Below are 21,934 nucleotides of genomic sequence, written 5' to 3' on the forward strand. Positions count from 1 at the left end.
AATGAACAAAAACAGTGAAGGTAATGAAGAAAACAAACAGAAATGGATAAAAAATTGAAAACATTAATTCACCAGTAAAACCCATGGAGTTGGATCAATGACAGTGGATGGACACACTGGGTTTATTTATATATATGTTAAATAAAATGAACAGAAAAAAAAACAAAAAACATACAGAGTAAGAAATAATGTGAAAAAAGGAGCAAATAATAGACTAAAATGAAGTAAAAAAGAATAAAATAGGCAACAAAAACAGTGAAAGTAAAGTATAAAAGGAACAAAAATAAATAAAAAATCTGCAAAATAACAAATAACATGGAGGAAAAAACAACAACAAAATGAACAAAAATGGCCAAAGTAATGAATAAAATGAACAAGATGGATGAAACATTGAAAACATTGAGTCACCAGTAAAACCCACGGAGTTGAATCAATGACAGTGGATGGACACACTGGGTTTATTTATATATATCTTAAATAAAATGAACAGAAAATAATAATAATAATAATAATAATAATAATAAACATACAGAGTAAGAAATAATGTGAAAAAAGGGGCAAATAATAGACTAAAATGAAATGAAAAAGAATAAAATATGCAACAAAAACAGTGAAAGTAATGTATAAAAGGAACAAAAATGAATAAAAAATCTGCAAAATAACAAATTACGTGGAGAAAAAAACAACAACAAAATGAACAAAAATGGCCAAAGTAATGCATAAAATGAACAAGATGGATGAAACATTGAAAATATTGATTCACCAGTAAAACCCATGGAGTTGGATCAATGACAGTGGATGGACACACTGGGTTTATATATACAGTGTGTTAAATAAAATGAACAAAAAAACATACAGAGTAAGAAATAATGTGAAAACAGGAGCAAATAGTAGATTAAAATGAAGTAAAAAAAAAAGAATCAAGCAACAAAATGAACAAAAACAGTGAAGGTAATGAATAAAAGGAGCAAAAATGGATGGATGAAACATTGAAAACATTAATTCACCAGTAAAACCCATTGAGTTGGCTCAATGACAGTGGATGGAAACACTTGGTTTATACGTTTTGTTGCTTATTTGATTATTATTATTATTTTTTTACTTCATTTTAGACCAGGGGTGGGCAATTAATTTTCCTGTGGGGCCACATGAGAAACTTTGACAGTTATTAAGGGCCGCATCAAGTCACTTGCAGCTCGGCTCAATATATATCTCTATAAAAACAGTAAATGAAACAGTACAATGATACATTGAAAATGTGGAGCACAGAATACAACTATCTAATGAATATTCACAAAAACATTTTCAAAAATGTGCAAAACCAGCTCCATGTTAACTTTACATGAAAAACCATAAATGCAGCTTTGTTTGTTTGCATATCTCAGTTCCTTTTCTGACTTCAGTGAAGAAATACTTAGAAGTCCATGTCTTGTTAAAATCTCTGCATTCTTAATCGATCTTTCTTTCTTTCTGTTTTTGGCATTAGCTGACATCGTAACGGGCTGAAACTGACCAACAAACCAATAAACTTTATTATAACCATAAGCTTCATGCTGAAAATGGAAAGTATGTGCGAAAACACGCTTATTTAGCAGATCCTACTAAATAAAAACTGTGCCGTTGCATTGGTTGCATCTATTACCCTGATAAATATTTGCATTGACTTTTAATTTGCCAGTGACCTCATGCGGGCTGGTCAGGGTCAGCCATTGGGCGGCATGTGGCCCGCGGGCCTTACTTTGCCCAGGTCTGTTTTAGACTATTATTTGCTCCTGTTTTCACATTATTTCTTACTCTGTATGTTTTTTTTGGTTCATTTTATTTAACATATATATAAACCAAGTATTTCCATCCACTGTCATTGATCCAACTCCGTGGGTTTTACTGGTGAATCAATGTTGTAGAAGATGACAGTGTTTCCATGGTAACTACGGAGCCTCTGAACATCCAAATGGGTCATATCTGATGACTGTGAAAAGATGACAAACTGTATTTTCCACCTATTATTGACATGTATTGATAGAATTAGTGGCTCTAAAGTTATTAAACAGCTCAGATCAGTAGATGCTTTGGGTCACTGGTATATATTTGGGTCTTTATGGGTTAAGTAAAAGGCAGCACCTCTGAGATTAAATATGTGAGATTGAATACTCTGGCAGCCAAACCTTCTAAACCCCTAACCTGCTAACCTCTATAAGGCTGAAGACTTAATTTCGCTGTGATTTATGAGAACACACCGTCAGATTCTTGACTGTCAGACAAAATAAATACGGCGCAGACATCACCTGGGGCTCAGAGTCTGTGGAATGCTCTTATCACCATGTTTGACACGTCGGAGGCCTAATAATTAATAGAAACTAACGACTGATGGAGACGAGGGATTCCTGAACATGACGGTGGTGTTTTGAAACGGTTCTCGCCACGTGAAACTGAAGAAACTGAAGGAAAAACAAACAAACAAAAAAAAAGATTTTTGCCGATCGCTGGCAGAAGACCGGGAACGTTACCTGGACTAGAAGAGCTGTTTGTGTTTTCGGAGGAGTGATGCATTCTGGGTGTTGGCGCTGACTTCTTTTCCTAGTCGTGCAGCTGTAATTCGATCGCGGCGGTGCAGGTGCAGAGCTGCTGATGTCAGAATCTGATGTCCCGTAACCGGACAGACGACCACAGCTGTGTTTGCGTTGGTTCGATGGGTTTTGTGTGTGCGTTTTATGTGTGAACATGCGTCGTACCTGTCTGAGCGCCGGCGTTGGCACATGATCTCAAATCACAGCAGCTTTGACGGCCTCACATGCTCTCCCCCGTGTGATCCACGCCGACACATCTCACACTACATCTGCTCAGACTATGAACACTATACGGACAGAAGTATGTGGACACGTTGAATTCAGGTGTTTGTTTTCTAACATTGGTTAGTTACCAGTGCAATGATGTTCTTCCTCTTCTTCCTTGTCCTCTTCCTCGTCCTCTTTCTCTTCATGTTCTTCTTTGTCTTCATCTTCTTCGTCTTGTTAGTCTTCTTTGTCTTCTTCTTCATCCTCTTCTTCTTCATCCTCTTCTTCCTCTTTCTCTTTTTCCTCATCCTCTTCCAAGTCCTCTTCCTCTTCTTTCTTGTTCTCTTCTTCATCCTCTTCTTCTTCATCCGCTTCTTCCTCTTCCTCTTTTTCCTCGTCCTCTTTCTAGTCCTCTTCCTCTTCTTTCTCGTCTTCTTCATCCTCTTCTTGTTCTTCTTCTTCGTCCTATTCTTCTTCTTCCTAGTCCTCTTCTTCTTCTTTCTCATTCTCTTCTTATTCCTCTTCCCCAGCCTTGTCTTCTTCTTCTTCTTCCTCTTCCTCTTCTTCTTATTCCTCGTCTTCCTTTTCTTTTCGTCCTCTTCTTCCTCTTCGTCCTCCTCTTTCCCTTTCTCTTCCTCGTTCTTTTCTTCTTCCTCATCCTGTTCTTCTTCATCTTCATCTTCATGTTCTTCATCCTCATCCTCTTCTTCTTCTTCCTCTTCTTCATCTTTCTCCTCTTCTTCCACTTCCCCTTCCTCTTCCTCTTCATCTCATTCGCTGTGGCTGAGTAACTCACTACACACTGTGTTACATTGTGTGTTTGCTCATTAAAGATGGCAAGTGCACAACCTCCGCGACCTGTTTCGGTTGACAGAGAAAACAGCGGGAATCCTGTCAAGAAATACTTTGCATTTGAGTCGAATAAACAAAGGCAGCAGAAGAATACAAACAAGTCCATATGCAAATGATGGTTCAGAGCATCGGTTACACATCACATTAACAAAACACATGAGAGACTGAAGGTAATTGCCTTGTAGAGTTCCAAATAGACCAGGATAATGTCATATAATGTAGCAGTTAGAGCTTGCTAATGTTGCTAGGCTAGCAAGTTTATGAAGTCCATTTCTAAGGAATTCTTTAGAACCATTAAAGTGGAATGAAACACTGGAAAACATTGCTGCGGTGTGTTTTCTTTGTACTAGGAGTAAGGCACTGCAAAAAAAACATGGTAATTCTCTTGGATTTATCAGAAAATGTGACTATTTTTAGAGCATGTAGTTGGAATAAGAACCCATATCTGTATCTGAAGGCAGAGTGAGTTAACGGCGTAGTATTCCCTTAAATGTCATTTATTCACTGGCTTATTTCACACCTCTGACACTCGGCACCCAAATTAATTCTCACATATAAAAACGACCCACATGTGATGCCTCAGACATTCAACCTTGATCCTTTTATCACTTCCCGTCTTTCACTTTCCCTCCGTGCCTGGGCTTCCTTCATTATTTCCCTGCCTTAAGGCTCAGGATGACCACATTCAGGACTTTTACAGCTGCTCCGATGTGAAAAGGAACCAAATTAACTTGTAACCCAAAACTGAACAAACAACTGGAAAACGGCACATTTCTAATGGAAGCTTTGAAAAACAGCCAATAGTCATTTGTGTAAGTTGTGTTTAGGACGGACGGCGGCACATTTTTATTCCACTTCTGGTTTCAACGCGGTCACACACAAAGTAGTAGAAATGATTTAATAGTTTGCAAAATCTTATTTCTTTTTTTTTGTTTTTTTTTGTTTTTCATAAATCTGAAGTATGGGTCTTGTCGTGGCCTGGCTCTGCTCTCTACATAATCCCCTCCATCCCTATCATCCATCTCGGCCTCTCCTCTACTCACTCTTTATTTTCCTCTCGCAGCCGATCCTGACAGAGGCGGCTTATCTGATTCTCGGCAGCTCTGGTCGGCGGCCAGCGCATATTTCAGTCCGTAAGAGCGGACCGACTCTGCCAGCGGGAGTTTTTCTTGGCAGGGGGAGTCCGGCAGCGGGCCTGTGTGATGGCTTTTCTCCGTCCTCCACCTCTACAGTAAACAGACGCTGCCTCGCAAGGGCTGCACAAACTCACCGAAAAGTAACGCAGGATCGGACTCACATCTGTCTTTATCAACTTAAAATGAACTGTATATCCACACTCTGTTACTGCAGTTAACCCTCAAAGACCCATACAGCTGCTGGCGACCAAAAGCATCTGCTGGTTTAAAACGTTGATCCACAAACAGAACAGAACAGAACAGAATAGAATAGATATTGTCACTGTTACAGGAACAATGACAATCTGTTTAGATGCAAACACTTAAAGCTGTGTATGACTTTTTTCACCAATTTTTCATCAAATCTGTAAAACCCAAGTCGCGACCTACGTATCGTGATTTCGTAAGTCTTTCTGTGATTACGCACCTGAATCTCTTCCCTCAGGGTGAACAATTTGTCGTGACGAGTATTTTAAGAAGCGGAGCTCCACGCAGCTGCAGTAACAAGAGGCAATGAAGCCGTTTTTTCGTGTTTGTTGTTGTGACTGCGTGAAACTCCGCCCGCCACAATGCACGCCGCGACAAATTTCCGAAAATCCCCAAGTGACTGACCAGCTCTGTTTGTAAACAAATGGATTGTTTATGGTGGAGTACACTTCGAAACTGTTCACCGTGAGGGAAGAGATTCAGGTGCGTAATCACGGAAAGACTTACGGATTCATGATACTTAGGCTATGACTCAGATTTTAAAGATTTGATGAAAAATTGGTGACACAAGTCATACACAGCTTTAAGTGTTTGCTGCTAAAATAAGATAAAAATATCACACAAAATACTGAAAAACATTGGCAGCATACAAAAACTACAAAGATAAAATATGAAATACGCAAATACTACTGAAATATATAAAAAGCTAACTCTATACTACAGATAAAATAAATATTACAATATATAAGGATATATACAGGCTGTATAGGTTATGTACAAGGAAAAGTTAAAAAAACAAGGTGCATGGATTATAAATATTGCACTGAGGTTGGGTGAGTATTACATAATCTTATCACTACAGGTAAATAATTAGTGTAAAATGCAGTTTGTCGTCTTTTTGTGGTCATTAATTCACCAGTAAAACCCATGTAGTTCGATAAATGAGTGGATGGAGATGCTTGTTTTTACGTTCAGTTAATGATATATTTTGCTGAAAAAGTCACTTTTTTCAGATTACTCTGCTCAGATATAATAATATTTGAATTTAGTGAAGTTCTGCACATTCAGTTCAATAAATAGAGGAAAATACCTGATTTTCACTCATAAATGCAAGATGCGGAGACTCATATTATAATAAATAGTTGCAGAACTCTTCAGAAAGGTTAAATATAAAGGAAACTATCATCTGTAAGTTGCCAAAATAGTTCTAGTTCTCCTTTTGTCCCACTGGTGCTGACCCTCATTTATACTGGCATCCAGACAAACTGTAAAATAATAAAATGATAAAAACAATAAATATGTATTAATACACCAGCAAACAAAAGACAATATAACATTCAGTTAATGATAAAAAGATGACTTTGATTCAGCCTTTATTTAATCATAACAGATAAAACACTGAAAAATCAGCTCATAAGTTCAACAGAGGGACTGACATCAGCTTAGTAGTAGACTTCTATAATATCTGAATGGTTTGAGTGGGTTCTCGATTAAAGCTGCTGTATTCGGTTCTACGTCGGCTGCTCTACATTTAAGAACAGTCTATTGAAGTTCACCTCCAACTCCCAGAACATGAAGCCAAGTCAGCAGAGCGGTGCCGCCGAAGCCCATCTCATCTAATGAAGTACTTCTCAAAGGTCATATGGTAATTTTACAGTAAGGCCTTTGTAGATAAAAAAGATTCCAGAGGAGCGGTAGATACTGGCGTGGGTTCAGAGGGTCGGCGTAAACCTCTGAGAATCCTTTCACTAGGAAGATATTACAGTCAGATCACCAGGTAAGAGCTTCCACTGGTCTGGAATCAGTCTGTTCTTTATGCTCATGTTTGGTCCCTGAGGGGGTAACGTTAGTGTGGGTAGTGGGTTTATAGCAGGGGTGTCAAACATAAGGTCTGTGGGCCAAAACCAGCCCGCCAGAGGTTCCAATCCGGCCCTTATATGCAAAAATTACACTGAAGATATTAACAGTCAAGGGTGTCGAAGTCGTTTAATTGCAGATTCCACATACAGACTGGGGCACCACCAGGGGGGTGGGGGGGTGGGGGGGTAAACATGACAAATTCATAGGTTAGAAGACAATTTTTAACTTTACAGAAACTGAACAAAACATGCCACAGACCCCCCCCCCCCCCCCCCCCCAAAAAAAAACAAAACAAAACAAAACAAACATAAAGGCTGTCAGACTGTTATAAACTACATAAACAGAATTATAGAAATAACAGTTACAGTAATAAAAGTAAAGCAAGTACCACGTGAAGAGTTGAGTCAGGCATCACACCTGACACTCATAGGTTAGAAGTTGTGAACATTTTGTGTAAACTCCAAAGTAAAAGAGGAGCATAGAACCTGGGAGTCGAACGTCCAAAGTTAAGTTTCATGCCAGCTATGGTGGAACGCACCCATACGTTTATACCTCCCACCCCTACACCATGTACATATCAACCCCCCTCTGATGACAAATTTACACATACTTTATTTTCTGAAGGGCCCACAATGTTTACCTTTCATGGGGCCCGCAATTGCTAGTGCCACCCCAGCATGCAGACCAACATGATCTAAAATAAAATAATAACATAAAAACATTTAAATAATGACTCAAAGTTTCCTTCTTGGTTCAATGTAAAAAAAATATTACATTATGCCTATAAAAAATGACAAATCCAAGTTTTTCTCTTTGTTTTAATGCAAAAAAGATATAAATTATGAAAATATTTACATGAACTAACTATACTTCAACAATAAAATGTGAATAACCTGAACAAATATGAACAATATGAAATGTCTAAAGAAAATTAATGTAATTTTAACCATATTCTGCCTATTACTAAATGTTTTGTGCCTTTGTAGATCTGATCCATATTGCACATGTATAAATGATAAGTTGAGGCATAATATTGTTAAATTGCACTTAATTTTTTAAAAGAAATATCAGTTTTTTCGGGTTATTCACATCTTTTTTGGTTTGGATTGCTTGTAATTGTAAATATTTTCATAATTTCATGCAATTTTTTTCGCACTAAAACTAAGATAAACATTTGGAGCTGTCATTGTTTATAGGTTATTATTACAGTAAGGACACAAACATGGAAGAAGAACAAAGGAAACTGCTCTGTAGAGAATACAACCATTTTACACATGCCACAAAACGCTCTCTGCCGTTAATCCCTTTGGTCCGTGTAAACACACATGTCGTCACTTCACTTCATTTAACATCAGTGTAAACAGTTGCGTCTGAGTCTGTAATCAGTGTGATTTCACTTTGGACAGATCCAGTCCATGTGCTGAGCTGGAGCAGAACGTCCATCATTTCCCTCTGAAACGTTGCCGTTGGTGTCACTGACTACGACGTGTCACCAGAGGGCATTTTACTGTCCATTACAGACCATTAATGCAGCCACGTCTGCTCGTTGCCATGACGAATCTGTGCAGAGTCACACTTCAGAGGCCGCCATCCAAACACAACCCACACAGTTTCATCTTTAAGAGGAAAACTCAAGGAGACATGCACTCCAACAGTGACTAACCCTTTTTTTTTTTGCTGAAAGATGAATGAATTTGTCTGATGCAGTCTTTGTTTGATATAAATGAGAATACTTGACTATTTAGCGGGTGACGATAATTACACAGATGAGAGTTTAACAAGTCAGACAAAGCACTTAAAGGGCTCATTTATGCTCTACATTAAAGATACAGACGGAGCGTTTTGTCTGTCCTCTGCATACATTCTATGTCCGTTTTCGGAGCTTGTGGATGTGAACCCAGACGGAGAATACGGAGCAGTACCACTGAGAACCGTGGAGGCAGTGTAGAGATTTGAAGAGAATAATTTCCAGAAATAGCAGTACCTTTTTTAAAGAGCGGCTGTGTGAGTTAGTGAAAAACTACCAACATATTTATTAGAGATGTCCCGATTTGGATTTTTTGGCTTCCGATCCGATTTTTTTTTAGGATTAGTTTTGCTGATACCAATCTGATACCGACTTTTTACAATAAGATTTTGACTTAAATTTGGAGTCATTATTACCTCCGCCAAGGAGGTTATGTTTTTGCCAGGGTTTGTTAGTTTGTTTGTTTGTTTGTCTGTCTGTTTGTCTGTCCGTTAGTGTGCAACATAACTCAAAAAGTTATGGACAGATTTGGATGAAATTTTCAGGGTTTGTTGGAAATGGGATAAGGAAGAAATGATTAAATTTTGGTGGTGATCGGGGGGGGGGGGGGGGGGGGGGGGGGGCACTGATCAGCCTTGGCGGAGGTCTGCGCTCTCCGAGTGCTTCTAGTTAGTAGGTTATTATGCTATTATTTTCCTTCAGATCACAGTTGAGCTGAATGTGGAACCTGAACTAAAACAACTATGACACCTTTGACTCTTAATAACTTCAGTGTAATTTTTGCACTTTCCAAATTCATACTGTGGGAGAAATTAGAACTTTTGGCGGGCCGTATGTTTGCCACTGCTGTAGCCGGTCTATGGACAGGTCCGTCCACGTTTTATATGGGGGTGTGTTCCATGCGGTATGTTAGTGATGTGCAGATCAGCGGGTTACTCGTGGGTCGGGTTTGGGCGGGTCAAAAGAATGTCAGTTTATTTGCAGGTCGAGTTGGGTCGGACCAGATAATTCCACAAAAGCCCCGCCGACTGAAAAAAACCCGACTCGCGGATCACTACCAGACCATGAAGTGAAGTGAAACTTAAAGACATTTTACTAATTCCTTTAAGCATCCCACTGTTGTGCAGCTAATTTTCCTTTTCCTTACCTTCGGAAACTTTAATTTGAGGGAGCAGGACGTGTATTTACGTGTGTCACGAGAAGTCATTCCATAAACATTGCAATGAATGTAAATATCGTGTTGTTTTACAGATATATTCATTATTATTATATATTACCCCTCTATCCTGTACTAAATTAAAAAATGATTTGGTTTCCTGGTGTGTCCACCGATAGCGCGCCATGTTTCTTTTCCAACTCTTCTTCTTCGCTCGTGTAACGTCCATCAACATTTGGTCTTTTTTATTCACGTGACTCTAGTTGCAGAAAAAGGTCTTTCCATTGCAGTTTTGCATGATATACCAATTATGCTATGCCCAAAACAACACCTCTTGCCAGTGCAAAAACTTTTAATTGAAAAACAAGAGTTTTGGCAAAATTGTCATTTTTCCATTAGGCAAATTTTTATGCGCAAGTTATATTCACGCAATTTAAAGCTATACCTACCGATGTGGCATTTCTCACAGCACTTAGTAAAAGTTTGAACATGAACAACCCGCCTCCCTCCAAAGCCCCGCCCACTTCCCGCTGCCTGAGCTCTGAGGCTCCTCCTCCTCTCTCCTCCTCTCATCTGATGCGCGATGAAAACAGAGGAAGCAGAGGCGAAGGTCCGGTCCGTTTTGGCGTGTCCGCGGACCCCTCCCTCAGTAATCAGATGCATCATCCACCTGCCGCGGGCCCGCGGCTCCTGTTCCATCAGTAGACCTGGTCTGTGCAGTACTGGGTCAGTGTTTTCACTGCAGTGCCCAGGGGATGGGCGCGCGCACTGTGAACGCGCGGCCTCCGCGAATTTTCCGTGGACATTTGAAGTTTCATAGTCCATACAGTTATCATCCTACATCATCTTACATGTGTGACACCATGTACATGTACCTGTATGAGTCCCACCGTCAGAAAAGCTGATCTTTATGCAGACCTGTTCAGTCCAGTACAGCTGACTTCCGGACTTTTATCTCCATCCTTCATTCATCAGACTCCCGTTTGTGCCCCTCAGTTGTCGTTTCTGTTCATAAATCAGTTTATTCCTTTCCACATGTGCATGTCAGTTCTATCCAAACACATCCTAGACAGTAGACTGTGGTCAGTAACAGGAGGAGCAGCGTGAGTGAAGCGTCAGATTCAGTGGTACACATATCGGATGTGAGACGGTGATAATGGATCGGATGCTGGACGGCCGTAACGGATGATTGACAGGAGGCTCAGTCAGGTTCGGCCAGTTATTTTATTCGGACCGACTAAAATGATTGGTCAGACTTTCATCAGAAATATATGAGAATTAAACATTTTTGAGTTTCAATACCTGATGGATTTCTTTTCCATTTTAGTTTGACACACACTTATTAGGAGCATTTTAAGATGACAAAAGAAAAGTGTAAAAATGCCACATCATACGGTATAGCTTTAAGGGTCAGTGGAAAAGCTACAAATATTTCCTTTCACTCTTTAATTTATTCCGAATAATCAAATTCTAATCCATACCTCTGTAAAGTGACTGTTGACTGATAAAACCAGGATAATAATTTGTTAACATTTGTGTAAATCAGCTGTGAATGTTATATATATTTAGAGTCGAGCTGTTACAACTTAACATCTGTCAGGGTTAAAAAAACAAACAAACATTAATTCCTGTTCTTATCATTGCTGCGTCTTAAGTGTTGAGTGTTTGTTGGTTTTCTGTTCTTTGTCTGATCATAAACTGAGTAAAAAGCAGCTGCTGGAGTCCGTCAGGTTGAAGTTGAAGTGAGAAGAATCTGAAAATATGGAATAATAAAAGTCAGATTATTGAACAGTGGAAGCAGCTGTAATTATCACACGTCGGATATTTCCAAGACGTCAAGACATCATGTTTCCTCTGCGTTGTGTGTGTGAGTTGTAATGATGATGGGAAAAGCAGGTGTGTGTGTGTGTGTGTGTGTGTGTGTGTGTGTGTGGGAATGACCTGTGGAATGCAACTGGGAATTCTGGAGCTGGGACGAGAAAAGCTCATCAGTGAAGGTCATTGGTGTCTGGAGGGTAAACGGTGAACACTGAGGAGGAGGAGAGTGGGAATATTCAGCTGCTTTAAAGGACCAGTCCATGGTTTTATACGTGTGTTTTTGTCAGAACGTACACACTGACAGTAGTAAAGGAGTCATTTCACAGTATAAAAACTGCACAGTTTACTACATCAGAATCCAGTAAAGCCTGTACAGTTACATATGTACAAGAGGATGGAGTTTAGATCTAGATCTGGGAGGTTTTAAGGGGATCTAATAGCAAACAAGGACAAAAAAATTAAATAATCCATAAAGACCTGGTGATACTTTTGTGGCCATTCCAAAATATTATTTTCTCTGTATTTAACTTTTCTTAAGTAATTCATCACCATTTATTCTAATATTATCCTCAGTATTTTGCAGTTTTTCACTGAAAATTTCTGATTTTTCTTTTTAATTAACTGGTCATGTAGATGTTCATAAAAGCTCAGATTAAAGTTGAGGGTTATTGTATCAGAAACAGAGAAAACTGAAGAAACAGTGACTTTTTCAGCAAAAATATCAACAACTGAACATAAAACTAATGTTTCCATCCACTGTCCTTGATCCAACTCCCTGGCTTTTACTGGTGAATTAATGTTGTAGAAGATGACAGTGTTTCCACGCTAACTACAGAGCCTCTGAACGTCCAAATGGGTCATATCTGATGACCACGAAAAGATGACAAACTGTACTTTACACCAATTATTTACATGGACTGATAGAACTAATCTAAAGTCGCTTGTCTTGATTGGAAATCTCAAAAATGTATCACAGATGAACTACTTAGAAAAATGGCCTGATAACTCTGATGTTGCTGAGGCTTAACCCTGTAAAGCCTGAACCATTAAATCATTGACACAAAATTCCAGTTCTTTGAAACTGGAGTATTTATTGTTCCTTCTGAACAACCAAAAAAAATGTTTTTTCAAATGACAATTTCCATGTATGAGTTTAAATTTTGTATCATATTTGATACATTGGGTCTCAGTGCTCAAATATTATTTTTGACCAAACAAAAACATAATAGAACACAAACATGTCTAACAAATTGATAATTCTTTTTCAAATTGTCAAAGTTCTTCCTCCTTCCTCATTAATGACAGTCTTGTAGTGTCACTGGAAAGGCCTCTGGTGAATGAATTCCTCCCCCTGGTGGATTTTCTGTGTATTGCATGTATCTAATAGTATACATCAGGTTTCTTAAGAAAAAAAAAATCCTACTGATCATGTAGAGGGCTTCAAAACTCATGTATCACATATGATACATTTGGTGTTATAGGGTTAAAATACTAGAAATCTATAGGAAAACCATCAATGTTGGAGTTTATCAATAGTCTGGTCTTTAATGAATCATGTCTGGGGTCTGTTTAATACCAGGGTTCAGTTCTGGTCCTTAGTCCTAGCCTCTCCAAGGAACCCTGTGGAACCGGTACCAGCCCCTCAGAAAAGTTAAAGAATTAAACCTCTGCTGAATAGACTCAACCATCATCCTGCTCTAATGGGACGTGTCTCCTCTTTATGTAACAGAAGGAAACTCTTTTTTTTTTTTTTTTTTTTTTTCAGTCTCATAACATCCTGTTTTTACACTTTGACACTCTTTATTACCCACCACAGGGACGTGAAAAGCTGTTGAGGTGCAGAAACTCAGGGCCTCATCCTTTAAGTGGATTTCCAGAGTAGAATGGGTGTCAGTGTAGTGCTTTTGTTAGCTGAGCATTATTTAAATGTAGTGGCGGATGTGGCGGCGCTACATAATTAATGGGCCGATGTGTTGTGCATCTGCTGTGAAATATAACACCATCTGTCTTTGACGCCGCTTCGCTCCGGCATAATTCTGTCAGCGCTTTGACTTTTTCTCCTACATCATCAATATTGTTCTTAGCTAAAGCGTATTTAGGACGGAGCCCCACGCCACCACCTGAAACGCACTCCTGTCCTTCACAAGGGATTCTGGGAAATGTAGGAGAAGGCAACTACAGATTATAGTAAAGAAAATTAAAAGTACAACCACTGATTCAGCTTAACTGTAGGAAAAAGTCTAAAAAAGGAGAAAAATAAGGCTCTGAAAGGTAGTGAGAGTAAAGAGTGGATATTCAGAATGCAATAATTTAGTTTTCCGTGGTTTAATGCAGTGATAGCCATTTCACAAAAAGACAAAATAAACACTACATCATGAAATGTGAGACAAAGGTGGGTTTGTGTTGAGTTTAATTTGACTGAATTACTGAATAGTCTTTGTTGTCATTGTGTTTGCAGTGATATTAGGAGTGTTACTCCAGTCAGTTCAGCAATATGAATAAAAAACAATATGTAAGGAAAGAAGAATAAAGTGAATATAAAATGACAAAAAGTAAAAATAAGAAAATAGAGTATAAGTTTTGTTATGAAGGTGTGTATCAGGATGGTTGTGTGTTATGATGGTGTGTGTTATGATGTGTGTGTTACATTTGCGTGTGTTATGATAGTGTGTGTGTTACACTGAGTGTGTTGTGATGGTGTGTGTTACATTTGCGTGTGTTATGGTGTGTGTTATGATGTGTGTGTGTTACATTTGCATGTGTTATGATGGTGTGTATCAGGAGGGTTTGTGTTACATTTGTGTGTGTGTTTTACAATTGTGTGTGTTATGATATGTGTTTCATTTGTGTGTGTTATGATGGTGTGTGTTGCTTTGTGTTATGATGGTGTGTGTCGTATTTGTGTGTGTTATGATGGTGCGTGTTACATTTGTGTTTGTTATGATGTGTGTGCATTTCATTTGTGTGTGTTATGATAGTGTGTATCAGGATGGTATGTGTTATGATAGTGTGTGTTACATTTGTGTGGGTTATGATGGTGTGTGTTACATTAATGTGTGTTATGATGGTGTGTGTTACATTTGTGCGTATTATGATAGTGTGTATTACATTTGTGTGTGTGTTGTGATGGTGTGTATCTTGTTGTGTGTCTGTGGAATGCAGTAGTAGCTGAGCTGAGCAGAATCTGTGCGATAACAGAGATCAAAGCGCCCTGAGACCTCATCAACCTTCCCAGCATGCTCGTTGCTGATCCACCTGATATCAGGTGCAAGCCCCGCCCCCCCTCCTCCTGTCTGTGTGTGCGTATCGTCTGCTCTGCTCACGGTCCGCTGAGCGTTCATTAAGCCTGAGCTGCAGTGTGTTTGTGTTTGTGCTTGTGTTTGTGCTTGTGCTTGTGTTGTGCTGCTCCTCCGATCAGCTGAATAATTTATTAAAATGTGGAGCAGCGGCGCTTTCCTCTGGTTGTCGGTCCAGGCTGTGAAAGTGCTGACGTCGGGTCAGGGATGCGTCGAAGCGCTTCGAGCTGCTTCGGCCGACAGATTCCCAAAGCTTGGAGGCGTGTGCAGGTGTCTCTGCTGACACAAAACTATGGAGGTTTACTTCGGATATGATCAAAGTATGCCAGTTTACTGCAGAGTCGTACGCTCTGTTCATTTAGGCCCAGCCTCCTAAACTCAGGATTAGATTTAAAGTTTGTTTCCTCTATCTTCTAAAAACACAAAGGCTGAAATATCCTGACTTTCACGACTTTCTAATCATTTGGATGATAAAGTGAAATATTCTATCCAAAGCACTACATGTAGGAAGCATCTCTGATGAACAGGGTATCTGCAGGTCTGAGGAAAATAAATAAATTGACTTTTTAAGATGTTTTTCTCTGCATCTTTGGTCAAATTTCAGACCCTACATTCGCATTTATAACAGTACAACAAGTCTTGTATCTATCTATCTATCTATCTATCTATCTATCTATCTATCTATCTATCTATCTATCTATCTATCTATCTATCTATCTATCTATCTATCTATCTATCTATCTATCTATCTATCTATCTATCTATCTATCTATCTATCTATCTATCTACAGGGTGGGGAAGCAAAATTTACAATGAACATTTAGTTGTTTTTTTCTCAGCAGGCACTACGTCAATTGTTTGGAAACCAAACATATATTGATGTCATAATTATACCTAACACTATTATCCATACCTTTTCAGAAACTTTTGCCCATATGAGTAATCAGGAAAGCAAACGTCAAAGAGTGTGTGATTTGCTGAATGCACTCGTCATACCAAAGGAGATTTCAAAAATAGTTGGAGTGCCCATAAAGACTGTTTATAATGGAAAGAAGAGAATGACTATGAGCAAAACTATTACGAGAAAGTTTGGAAGTGGAGGAAGCAACAAAAAACGTACCAAAGCTTTTATTAAAGCTCTCAAATCCAAAATCCTAAAGGATCCAACCAAATCCATGAGAAAAATGGCAAATGAACTTGAGGTAGACAACAAGACCGTTAGAAATGCAGTAAAATATGATTTGAAGATTTAAATTCTCATGACTTTCAATAAACTAATTGGTCATACACTGTCTTTCAATCCCTGCCTCAAAATATTGTAAATGTTGCTTCCCCACACACAAATACACAAAAAATACAAAAATACAAAAAAATAATACAATCTAAGCAAAATCTTAGATTCATACTGATAATTGGCTTAGTTTATCCTAATATTTTATATTTATGGAATACCTTCGTTCTAAACATCCTTTTAAATGTGGTGACTGTTGTGCATGTCTTTAATTGTTTGTCAAAGTTATTCCGTAATTTTACTCCAGTTACAGATATGCATTTGCCTTTTGTGATGGTCCTTGCCTTTGATTTCTTGAACATACAGGTCCCTCTAAAGTTGGACTGGGACTGTCCAACTGAGAACAGCTCCTGTATGGGTGGAAGTAGGTTGATGTGTGCCTTGTAGATGAATACAGCAGTGTTGAGGTTAACCAGATCTTCTATTGTACTGATGAAAAGTGGATTGGTTGGTGCAAAGTAATCCTTCTGATGTATAATTCTAATGGCTTTCGGATTGGATTAAATACACTTGCTGGGGAAAAAAAGCATTGTTTTTCAGAATTTATTTTGATTATATAAACATTTAATAATTTTGATCGGAAGTATAGTGTGATGATTGAAAGGTGGAACCCTTTAATTGGCTGTTGTTTATGGCCAATTTACGAAGTCTCAACACCGGATGCTTGGAATGCAGCGTGCTGTGAGCGTGCTCATGCTGTGGCTAAAGAGCGGAGGGAATATTAGCAAATGTCAGAAAAATGGGAAAATGCAAGTTTCAGCAGAAATGATTGGAGGAGGAACTATTCAGAACCTGGTTAAAGCCTGTCGACGGTAAACCAACACAAAACTATATATTAAACTGTATCTGCAGTTGGACATGGAAATTAAATTTGTTCAAAGTGGCATTAAAAAGCACTAAATTAGGTTTGCTGATACCTGCAGAAACCCTGGATGCAGTGCAACTGGGACTCAGTATGTAGTCATTACACCTGGTCAGATTACTGATGTGTATAAATGGGAATAAAAAGAGGAATGTGTCTTAAAACATTATTCTAACTTTATGGCTAGGGGCGTGTCTTGAAGTTGGCACAAAATAATGAGCTATGATCCATGATTCATCTTTGCATAAACTAAGGCCGTTTTCACACCTGGCATTAACGTCCATCCTGCTCAGGACACATTTAGATGTGTTCTGGGACTCATTTGTCCACATTCTCTATCAGTCTGAACAGGGATTTGTCCTTAGGCTCATTTTTCAGTGTCTTTAAAGAAGTGACATTTTCACTATCTCCCCTGTGTGTCCATGGATTCTTAAGAAGTCTGATTTTATCATCCTGAACTAAGGCCTTAATCTCCTTAAAACTGATAATGAATCCTTAAATCTGACATTTAAAGGTCTTAAAAATCCCACAGACACAATAAATAATATCACGATATTTGGGTTGTAAATCGTTGTATGGAATCAGTCCAGTGTGTCATTTATTTTAGTGTATTTTAGTGTTTTTTCTGTGTATATAATAATTATGAGACCTGTTGTACTGTTACTTATGCCACCGACAAAGATGCAGAGAAAAATGATGGATGGATGGATACTTACTTACTTACTTACTTAGTTTACTTACTTACTTACTCTACTTAAGTAACTAACTTTACTTACTTTACTCACTTAAATAACTAACTTTACTTACTTTACTTACTTTATTTAGTTACTTACTTTAGTTAGTTACTTATTTACTTTACTTACTTTATTCATCCTGTTTATTCAGTACTACACAATAGTAAAGTACTAAACAATAATACTAGTATTACAACGGTACTACACAATAGTAAAGTACTAAACAACTGTACTAGCATTACAACAGTACTACACAATAGTAAAGTACTAAACAATAGTACGAGTATTTCAACAGTACTACAATAGTAAAAAACACAATTTTAAATTTCCACAAAGAGTCAGTGCAAAGGAGACTGTTGTGTTAAGAGAGTCTGTGTAAGGATATAATGTAAGTGTCTTAAAGAAAATGTCTTAAAAGGTAATTTATTAATTTTCCTCCTGACCTCCATACCCTGCTCATCACAGATGCCTCATACATGTAGTCTCTCCTGTGTAGAAATTCACAAACATATTTTCCGTGCTCGAAAATTCAATCATTATTTAAGTTTACATCATGCAAAAAGCTGATAACATCAAATAGGACAGTCAGGGGTGACATATTGATATTTGAGGTGTATTGATTGATTCATGGCGTCAGCTCATGCAGTAACAGATAGAGAAAAAAAACCCAAAACACTCCAACTTAAATGTTGCTGCCAGTTGCCTTGGAGCAGCACAGTAAATTATGTTTGCAAAGAGACATTACAGAACCAGTCTGTTCAACCTGACATGCATGTATGGGTTTTATATAGAGGAGCTTCTTTATTTGCATATTTAGTGGAATTTATGATCGTATAAGTAATGATCGTACTTCTGGAGACACTTTGAGACCAGATGTTAATACAGTTAATCTCATATACACGTACAAACAAGCATTTATTATACATCACAGTAATACGCTGACAAATGAGTGCATATGGCTCATGACCCCATTTTTTACCATTGCAAATATCTGGCGGCCCCAGACATTCAAAACGGGAGACTTTTTTTTTTTTTTTTTTTTTTTTTGCTAAAATTAGTTTGTTTTTGATCATGTAATAGTTTGCAATACTACGTTGCAAATAAATGTAAATTTTAGATGACATTTAGGCTACATAATGTATATTATTATGGGTGGAGGCAAAAAAGCCAGGTGTAGATTACTGCACAAAGTGAGAATTTGATTTTCCTTGGTCAGGATATGTACAGTCAGTCCAGCTTGGATTTACAAGGCTGACAATTAATACTGAACAAACAAAAACTCAAACTATGAATTATGAAAGAGCTGCAGCATCTGAAACTGACCACAATAAACATTTGACAGATAAACAGTACCACAGTGCTTCATTTTCAGACTCACATTTTGTCATGTCTTTTATGGATTGGGATTGTCTCTTTCAACTCACCATATATTTTTTATTAGTAAATGTTTTTAATTTTTATGAATGACTAGAAATTTCAGGCAACCCCATTTGAATTCCAGGCAACCCCACGTGGGGTCCCACCCCCAAGGTTGTAAAACACTGGTATATAAAATAAGATAAAAGAAACTTAGATTTTTGTAATAGATAGGCGTGTTCCCTTGACCTGCCCCTTAAGCAAATTTAACATTTTAAACCAAACTAACCAATGCAATGATATTTATCCCAATGTAAAACCATATTATATCATTTGTCATTATTGTTTTGTATCCCAGACCCCTGTTAGAAAAGAAACACCTGAATTCAACGTGTCCACATACTTTTGTCCATATAGTGTATGTGTAAAAGCAGACTAGTGGGTGAACACAGACAGGAAGTGAAGAGTTCATCTTAAGGTGATGAGAATAACCCATTCAGTTTACTTCTGTCTCTGTCTTTTTTGGCTTTTTGGGTTTTTGTTTTTTGTTTTTTTTAAATCTGAATAATGTAGGATCCATGCAGGGGAATGTGGGTCAGTGGGGCTTTAAACCCCCCCTTGGGACTGGGACCAAACCCCCCCTCACAGACCGACGGGTCGGCCCGTCTGCCTCACTGCTTACCTCTCTGCGTGACGTCATGCATTTTTCATAAAGTCTGCATCCCGCCGTCAATATTTCATAAGTGCTATTGACAAGTGGGTGAGACTCTGCTGTAAAGAGTTACTACCACCCCCCCTCCCAACCCCTCCCCTCACTACTCCCCAGCGCCCTCCCCTTGCTCTGGCCTGTAATTAAATTAGCTCTGTCTGCAGATGACAAAGGGCCAGTCATTCGGCTGTGCTTAGATAGCGAGTAGCTGCATTTAAAGCGGATATGAAGTTAAGGAGGAATGCGCTGAGCTGAGCCGGGCCGGGCCAGGCTTGGAAGAACTGGGCTGGGCTCAGGGCTACAGCCGGGGATGCTGGGTAAAAAAACTTGGTACCGTGGAGCCCTGCTGGGTCAGGGTCAGGCTCAGGTTGTGACTGTAAAGATGCAAGTAAATCCAGTTGAATATGAACTCCATGCTTTAATTTACATCCACATTAAGAGGTCATGTGATACAGGTCAGTACAGTGTATTCCATTAGGATGTTATCAGTTAGACCTGATTCCAGTTGTTTGACTTAGGTATTTTCTATTCAGCTCCTCGGGAAACTTCCCCGTTATTAGCAACAAAACCAATATTCAACCCTTAAATCAGAGTAAATGATGTTTTATCTTTTCTTTGTAAAGTGAGAACTGAATTTTGTCTGTTGTATCAAGCATGAATTCACTTCATTTCATCTTCCCTGTGGTTACATTGTGGATATAAGTGGCTGAACGGTGAAGCCAAAATCTGCAGTTCCTTGAATGTCCACTGGGGGGCTGGATCGAAAAGTGAGTCAATCCCCATAGACCTCTTTGTTAAAATGTCCAACTTTACAGCAGATAACACGTTTACAGCCTGGTTTTTGTCTCTATTGTTCATTTCCCTCTGTGAAAACTGATCAGGAGATTAATTTTTAACTTAATTTTTCTTTATTCGTGACTCAAATTTGGTATAGTTTAGCTACTTTTATTCTGGTCAGGTTGTACGTGATTGTTCAGGTTATTCATATTTTCACGCTAAAACAAAGTGAAAAATGTGGATTATTTTGTAAAGGTTCGTATGTTTAGTATTTTACTGGTCCAGCCTGTTTAAGATCACATAGGGCTGAATGTGACCCCTAAACTAAAATGAGTTTGACACCCCTGAACGAAAGTAAGACAAAGGTATACATTTAATTCTAAGTAGAGAAATTAAATAAAGTGAGCATTATGTACAAAAAGGTAGAGTGCAGTCAAAAAAAGTGCAATTATTTGTGCAATACTGTCACATTGGTAAGATGTTCAGAATGTACAAATATCGTTTATATTCTATCAACAAGAATATAAATTTGTCATATTATTTTCAGCTGCAGCATTGAGATGACATGTTTAAATGTACACGTCAAATTACTGAGGGGCTTTGAACGGATGATCACAGTTCAATAGTCAGTGCTTCAGTGTCATAAATACATGTAATAAATAGTCTATTCAGTGTAAATGTGATCTGCTGGCGATGTAAAGCAGATATAAATAAGTAATAATTATGTGACATGTTGATGATGTCTGCTGTGATGTGACCGTTGTCCATGTGGACGGTTCAAGTGGACCAGAAACCCAGCGGTGAAGGTCACTGATCAGAACCACATGTCCATCTGTCCATCCTCAAGTAAAGGTCTCAGACAAATGACAAACTCCTCTGTTTGTCTGGTGGAGTTTCCTTTATTTCCTTTTCTTCCCTCTCCTGTCTGTTCATCACTTGATTGTGGAAAAAAACAAAAAACATGATGCAACAGTTTGTTTTTTTCCCAGATTCATTTATTTATTTATTTACTTACTTGCTTACTTACTTACTTAGTTATTTGTTCATTTATTTATGTATTTATTTATTTACTTACTTACTTATTTGCTTATGTGTTCATTCATTTATTTATTTATTTATTTGTTCATTTATTTATTTACTTATTTGTTCATTCATTCATTTATTTGCGTATTTGTTCATTTATTTATTTATTTACTTACTTATTTGTTCATTCATTTACTTATTCATTCATTCATTCTTTGATTTATTTATTGGAATGTCCTTTGCAGTGGACGTCATTTTTGTTTTTTGTTGTTTTTTTCTTAAGTAAAGCTGTGAAAC

The 21,934-nt window shown here is 38.1% G+C and overlaps 1 protein-coding gene across 2 annotated transcripts in view; it reads left to right on the plus strand.

The window, feature by feature from the left end:
* Positions 1 to 21,934, plus strand: part of lrp4 (low density lipoprotein receptor-related protein 4) — a 274,143-nt gene that overhangs the window by 142,632 nt on the left and 109,577 nt on the right. The window lies entirely within an intron of this gene.

The sequence above is a fragment of the Sphaeramia orbicularis genome, chromosome 3 (assembly GCF_902148855.1).
Source record: "Sphaeramia orbicularis chromosome 3, fSphaOr1.1, whole genome shotgun sequence".
Taxonomy (NCBI): Eukaryota; Metazoa; Chordata; class Actinopteri; order Kurtiformes; family Apogonidae; genus Sphaeramia; species Sphaeramia orbicularis.